General features: G+C 42.7%; 1 long non-coding RNA gene across 1 annotated transcript; it reads left to right on the forward strand.

Annotated features, from left to right (window-relative positions):
• Positions 1-3,743: 3,743 nt before the first annotated feature.
• LOC117544083 lies at positions 3,744-6,029 on the forward strand. Its single transcript, XR_004568647.1, has 2 exons — positions 3,744-3,789; positions 5,727-6,029. It is a non-coding gene; the product is annotated as an uncharacterized LOC117544083 (long non-coding RNA).
• Positions 6,030-7,792: the final 1,763 nt, after the last annotated feature.

Here is a 7,792-nt window from a genome sequence, read left to right on the forward strand (position 1 = left end):
CATACGTTTGGCGGCGATTTCATTTTGAACTGGACGGCGCAAAACGAGAAGCATTCGGACCCAAGCACTGAAGGAATGAGGTATTTGCGGTCTACAATGACAGAGAAGAGACTGTCAGTTTGGCTGTACTCAGCATTGAATCAAAACGTACTAAAGCTGTTGATCTTAATACGTTTGTGAGGCGTTTTGCTGAACAAGATGGTAATCGCCGCATTCATCTGTAATAGACATGTCAACTTGATGCTCTGCTCACGGATGAGCATACACAACTATTAAGATGATGACCTTACGTGTGTAAATATATTGTTTTCTTTGAGGGGGTCTGCCCCCAAAAAACTGTTTTAAGTCCTGAGAAAGTCAAATAAGACGGTGTGTAAAACTACACTGCCCAGCCAAAAAAAAAGTAACCACTTTGATTTAACTAGGCCAGTAGGTAAGGACTTTCCACTGGATAATAACTGCAGTATAAAAGAATGCATGACTGAAGTGATGGAGACCATGTTGAAGGCAAACAAAAAGAGGAAATAACAGGTCAAATCAAGCAAATCCCCCTCTCAGATTCCACAGTAACCAGAAGAACATAAATACTGGCTGGTGATTTGATTCATCAGCTTTGTGATGGAATAAAAAATGCACAGTGCATTTCCTTAGCTGTGGGTGAGTCCACTGACACCACTGACAATGCTCAGTTGCTGGTGTTTGTGAGTTTTTATGATGAGGCAAAGGGGGAGTTTGTTGAAGATGTGTTGGGCCTGACGAACCTCAGTGGACACACAAGGGGGAATACATTTATAAAGCAATAATGGGAATGCTGAATGAAAGAGGGTGCAGCTGCCTTTATTCATAACTGCAGCTCTTACACTGCGACTGAGGGGTCAAACACAGACACAATAACAATGAAAACTGCTGCATACAGATTATTTTTGTTTTTGCAACCTCGTGTTAATGACCGTAATAAACGGACCTTTTTCTTATTGAAACATTTATTTTGGACCTTTAAGATTTGTATTTGAGTACCCCTGCCCTAGTGCATGTAGCCTATTCCGGCCCAGGGCCCGTTTAATACCGGGGCTCGGTACCCATCCCTACATGGGGAGAGGCGCAGCATATTGCTAAGGACTAAATACGATGGAGGGTTCTCTTCTCAGCCTTATTACCCATAGGGGATGAAGAGGAGTAAGTAAATAAAGAGGCCGGCGCTCCAGGGTCTGGTTCTGCTGTGCGTTTTTGTGATGTAACGGTAAAACATTTCAGAATTCCTCCACGGGATGCCATTATCATTGTATATCACTCAACCCGCGAAATACACACACTCAGTACATAGCTAGACCCGCGAATTTGCGGGACAGGAATTCGCGGGCACAGCTGTAGCTACGTACTGCGTGTGTGTGTGTGTGTATTTCGCAGGTTGCTAAATGTTTTGTGCGTGTGTGTTTATGTTGACAAGGACCAAGGTGGTTTAATAACTGTGTGCTACACAAAACGTGCAGTCGGTTTCATTTTCATCGCCGTTTGTAGTAGAGTTAGCAGGGTATTTTTATTTTAACTCTCGTCCCAAATTCGTCCCAAAATTATTTTTTATCCTCCCCGACACTATTTTTTTCGGCCCCGGGACGACGGGACGTCCTTAAGCTCGAGCCCTGATCTGAGTACTTCTACTTTTACTCAAGTACATGATCTGAGTACTTCTACTTGTACTCAAGTACAAGATCTGAGTACTTCTACTTTTACTCAAGTACAAGATCTGAGTACTTCTACTTTTACTCAAGAACAAGACCTGAGTACTTCTACTTGTATTAAGTACAATATCTGAGTACTTATGAAAGCTTTAGCGCAAGTTCAATAAGGAAGACCTAACAATGAGTCACTTACACGTCACTCTATTGCTCCCTCCCCCCTCATTAAATACAAGGGCGTCACCCCTCAGCAGCCAATTGCTGCACATGCTAAAATCCTTAAATGCCTGCTCTTCCTCCCTGTCAGTTGTCATTTCAGGTGACCACACGCAGTAGTAGTACTACAAGACTCTTCCTCGTGAGGAAAAAACACAAGAAAGAACTAGCTCAAGATGTCCAACTCGGATCACGAACCTGTTGTGGAAATCTTCGATCCCGGTTCAGCTCCCCACAGCGGCCTATCACCAGAGGCAGACTTCCTCATCGCCCGGCTCCTGCAGCAGGGCATCCCCACAGCCCCAGGCCTCACTCTCTCGCAGCTCCGAGAGCTCTCGGACCAGGTCTCCAGCACAGCTCCCCAGTCCGGGGCAGCAGCCCCAGGCAGCTCCCCAGAGAGACCAGGGCGAGGATGCGGCCGCAGCCGCGGAGGAAAAAAGGGCAGGAAGTCGAGCCCTCCAGGACCCCGTCCGCCTCCCAAATCCACCCCTTCCCAGGCTCGCCAGGCCGGCGCCCTGCAATCCCTGGCTAGCTCCATGAGAGCTATCGATGCTCGCCTCCAGGCCGTGGAAGACTCCGGTACAGGAGCGTCAACTTCTGTTGCACTCAGAGCAGCGCTTGCTGCCTCAGTCCCGCCGGGGTTGCCGGGTCAGGGTGTTCTACGCATTCCAGCAATAGCTCCTCCTTATTCTCTGGCTTCGGCCCTCCCAGCCCCCCCTTCAGGTAGGCCTTTTATTTCTCAAGCCGCCAACATCTCCTCACGGCTTAGGTCAAAAATTCTTGAAGGGAAGGATGTTAACCTGTTTAGCCTTATTCTGCCCTCCCCGGAGTGCGATAAAGCCATCGCCACAGGAGGAAATATCACCACCGTCTTTAAGTTCAATAGGGAAGACCTAACAATGAGTCACTTACACGTCACTCTATTGCTCCCTCCCCTCTCATTAAATACGAGGGCGTCACCCCTCAGCAGCCAATTGCTGCACATGCTAAAATCCTTAAATGCCTGCTCTTCCTCCCTGTCAGTTGTCATTTCAGGTGACCACACGCAACCCGCCTCCACCCCTCTCGCCTCCAGTCTCCTCCAGGACAAAGCTAAACCTTCCTTCTTCAGACCGGTCCCACCTACTTATCACCACCACCAGTGTCTAGACCCCGGGGATTTTATCGGAGCGGTTCTTTCCCCCCTGAATGATTATCCTGCAAACCGGGGCCTAATCGCCAAACACCATTACATTCTCCTGTTGTATTATCATGGCAATCATTTCATTCATATGACGTGTAACAATAAATATGTATTCTTTACATCACGTCTCTCCGGTTTGAACTACTAAAGTACAAGATCTGAGTACTTCTACTTTTGCTCTAGTACAATATCTATACTTATACCACCTGTTTATAGCCTATGAAAAAAACTATTAGAAAACGAAGGCTAAAGCTAACGTTAGATAGATAGTGACAATGTATGCTAGCTATAGCTAGCTCAACGATTCCTTAAATAATATTGCGACAGAAAAACGTTTCAGTTCACATCACGCTCTGCCGCTCTGCTCTGAATACCTGAACGGCCCGTTCTAACAGCTGTTCACCAGCGCCTCAGTCTGTGCCACAGTGACTCCGCACAGTTAACGAACGCACCGTAGATAATGTAGCTGACCCTCATCCCGGAGCAGCAGAGTTCAGCCTGCTGCAGACCGCAGCAAGGAGGCGGATCGTATAGGGGCGGATCCTATAGGGGCGTTTCCTAACTTTTTTTATCCAATAGAATAATGACACTCAGCAGAAATACATACTGTAGGTGGCAGTAATGCAATTTAAGGGATTCCAGCTGCTTTTATAAATCCTCGCAGAATAAGTCATTCGTTCTTTCACGATGGCCGAACAACAAGTTGAAACAGCGGTAATAGTATTTTCCAGAGATGCATGTTTATATTTATTGTAATGTCATTTTTCTTAACACACAATTGTCTCGTTATCAAAGTACAACATCGACTGTCCAACCTCGTTAAGCGTTAATAAAGTAAATAATAGTTGTATGTGGTAAAAATGTTTGTGGTATTAAATGCTAACTTAGCATGATGCTATAAACACGTTTGCAACCAGGCCTACTCTACTGTTGTAATAACGTTACATTTAGATGGGTCAATAGATTATCAGGCTCGGTAACAATACTGATTTGTGTTACCAAAGCTGATGTAATGGCAAACTTTATATACGTGTAGTTTATCATTCTTATAGTGCAGACTTTATATTTTACCTTACATGGACACATCAATTGCAGCAGTTCCTATAATAATGTATTTTAGCTTATAAACTCTGTCAGCACTTGCAACAGTTTCCATAATGATGTTCTGACACTCATGACCTTTTAAAACGTCGGAGTAAGGTCTGGGTGATGTGTTCCAGTTCATGTCCTTTGCCTGCTTTGTGAGTGACATTTTAAGGTCACCTAAGGTCTGAACTTCAGGAGGGGGCTGGGTGCCAAGCACAGGGCAATGGGCAAGTTCCTGTTAGTTTCCCTGTCTTATAATCAAGTTCCCCATTTCTTAGCCTCCATGTGTTGCTGACAAGTTTCCCCACTTCCCCTTTTTGCTGAATGGGTTCCTGGTTCAATCTATTAGTGATTGACAGTTTCAGTTCCTTTGGAAAGCTTATCTCTCCTGCCAGGGCCCCCTCACTGATAAGTGACGGAATGTTGTTGAACTGGCAAGATCATATAACCTGTATATAATACATATAATATGTAATCTCATATAATCTTTCACTCGGGGCGCACTCTCTCAGAATACCTTGTGTTCTGTGAGACCTGTGTCTTTGAGGCCTCAAATAAATAACCCGAAAGACAACTCTGTCTGTTTCACCATTTATTGTTTGATATTTCTGACTTGTGTATCTCCACAGTATTGACTAGGTCTAAGATTTCCATAACACTGATCATCTAATTGACCTAAGGTTAGCGTATATGCTGTGATGCTAACCAGCACTTAGCATGATGCTAGTGTACTGTTGTGTACTGTTGTATTATCTTGGAAATATAAGTAGGCCTGCCCTACATACTGTAACTTAATCAAATAATATGGTATGGATTCGGATAGACAACATGGCTAGCTTGGTTGGTTGAATTGAGTAATAAGATGTGCGGTACTGATTAAGGTTGTAACTGTAACAGTTTGTAACTACTAGTTGTAATGAACCAGACGAGAGACGGACGCATCCTTTCAGTAAATGTCGGCTGCTAATCAATATGTAAAAATAACACTTCGGATGTGTCTTCTATAATTATGTAACATTAGTTATGGCATCATCAGAAATGTGGTAAAGTAATATGATTAGAGAAGAGTCACAGGTCATCTAACACATGCTTAATAGCTCACCTAACACTATTAAAGACAGGTTAAAGAATGTAACATAATAAAAACTTCCTAATATCGATAAGCAAAAACATTAGTTATATTATACAAATTATGTGACCCCTTGAGCTGCATAAAGCGGTAAGCAGTTGGGGTTAAGTGTCTTGCTCAGGGACACTTTGACACATTTCTGAGGCCCCCTGGAGGCTTCCCAGTCGGGCTCACTAACCCTTCAGCCATGCTGTATATAGTTACGCTTTCATTTAGACTCCCACATTTTTATGTGCACAGCATCTCTATGCTACAGGTAAAGTCACTCACTTATAGAACCACAATAAGCTATAGGTGACATGACTGCTTGTCTGGCTTGAAGAAAGGCCAGCGCAAAGGGTTTTTTTGGGTGGCAGCTGTAGGCTTCTGGCTTAAATAAAAAATAACCTGAACCTACGTTTTAGACAATTGAGTCCTTCTTTTCTTTTCTCATCAGGTGTGGTGACCTGGAAGAAGTACTCTGTGGAGTACACCAAGACCTACAGGATCCCGTTCCAGATCTCCAGCTGCATACAGTGCCGCAACCGGTACAAGGACTCGGAAGGCTACAGGGGACATGGGCGCAGAGGACAACTCTCTGGGATGTACTCGGAAGATGAGCTGGCAGGATTCTGCAGCATTGACTGTTTCTATGATGCTGGAGGCACCTTCCAAGAAAATGGCTGATGGGGTTAATAATAATTAGAACAGCCAATAAAATGTTTGTTTAATAAAGACTTTCCTCTTTGTATGTACTGTATATATATATTTTTTTTTAATTAATCTTACCACCAGACACAACATGAACAAATGAATGATACACATCAGGACAGTAACTTAAACTTCAGTATTTTAGGTGTACAGAAACCTCTACTCATGTTGTTAAATGATATACAGCAATATCTTCCATAAAAAGTAGTTGATTGATTTGAATAATAATTACTACCACTGCACAAACAGTGAAAAATGATATGCCTACAATTTATGAATTTGTCTTCTCTGTGGGTTGTATACTCTTCATTCTTTATGCAAATTAATTATAATTATTATTTTTCAAAGTTCGTTTATGATTCATTCAAAGCATTAACATAAATGAGAAACAGAGAGCGTCATATACCTTTAAGAAATACGTGGGGGCGGGGTTCATAACCCTTTAGGAAACGCCCCTATACGATCCGCCTCCTTGCTGCGGTCTGCAGCCAGACTATTGGGCCCGACAGGCAAGAAGACTCGAGCACACAGCTCGCGCTTCATATATTAAAAAATAACACCATGCGCTTCATGATGGCACATAACAGCTCGCGACCGCAGATTATTTCGCCGATTAGATAAAAATTATATTTGACCCAACTTTAGTTACATTTCCATGACTTTTCCAAAACTTTGGGAAAAATATTGTTTTCCATAATTTTTCCAGGGCCTGGAATTTGCATTTTGAATTTCCATGACTTTTCCAGGTTTTCAATGACCGTACGAACCCTGAAGCATGAAGAACAAACAAACACGGCCGGCTTCAAGTTGTGTTCCCTGGATGAACTGAGCAGGCAGAGTCCCTGTAGCTAGCAGAGAGACAAGAAGCTAGCAGCAGCAGTCACTTGACAGAGCTGTCACTCAATGTGACCACGCCCTAATATATGCATAACTTTAAGGCTTAATATTAATTAAACAGATGAGTTGAGAAAAAATGCACCCCCCCCCCCCCAATCCATATTCATGAAGGGGGGATCTAACTATACAGAGAATATGGTTTTTTGAACCACAATGTAAACATGTTTATTTTTGCTGTAAAGTTGGGCATTTTAACATGGGGGTCTATGGAAATTGCTCCCTTCTGCAGACTGCTCCTACTGGCCACTAGATGAACTGCAGTGTGTGGCACTTCCGTATTGGTGTCCTGGCTCTTCCCCAGAGTTTGCCGCTTGGGCATTAGCCTACTAATGTTTTTTGGATTCTCTGTAAGTTAGTAATAAAGCAATGCTAGTTTCCCTTTAAATATTTCATAAAATAAAGCTGTCTCTCATATTTGGAACCATTATGCTATGTGGAGTTCGTTTTTCCTTTTATAGCTTGGGCTTTAATGCCAGAACCCAGAGAATACCCAATCCATCACTAAGTCCTGTGTGGTTGTTTGTATTCTCAGGATAATTAGATTGAGGGACGGAGGGGCTTGTAGTCATTAACAAAAGTATATGATTTATTTAAAATGGATCTGTAGTGACTTTCCCTTAGCTTTTTTATAATAGCACTCATGGCTCTTTTTGATAGTAAGCCTCTTAATACGCCATGCAAGCACTTTATTTTGTTCGAGCCTAATTAACTATATTAAACTTTTAAAAATGTTAAGCTCCTCATGTTCTGCTGTGAGAGAAAACAGTAAAGTATCACTTACCTGTATTCAAAATGTTGGCATCTGTCCTTTTTATTCTCTGCTATAAACTAAAACTAAAAGAGCATTTATTTAATCTCCTCTATTCACATATCATTTAAACCTGATGTCTGCAATTTTAAGCTGTATTGATAGAA

Source organism: Gymnodraco acuticeps, unplaced genomic scaffold (assembly GCF_902827175.1).
Source record: "Gymnodraco acuticeps unplaced genomic scaffold, fGymAcu1.1, whole genome shotgun sequence".
NCBI lineage: Eukaryota > Metazoa > Chordata > Actinopteri > Perciformes > Bathydraconidae > Gymnodraco > Gymnodraco acuticeps.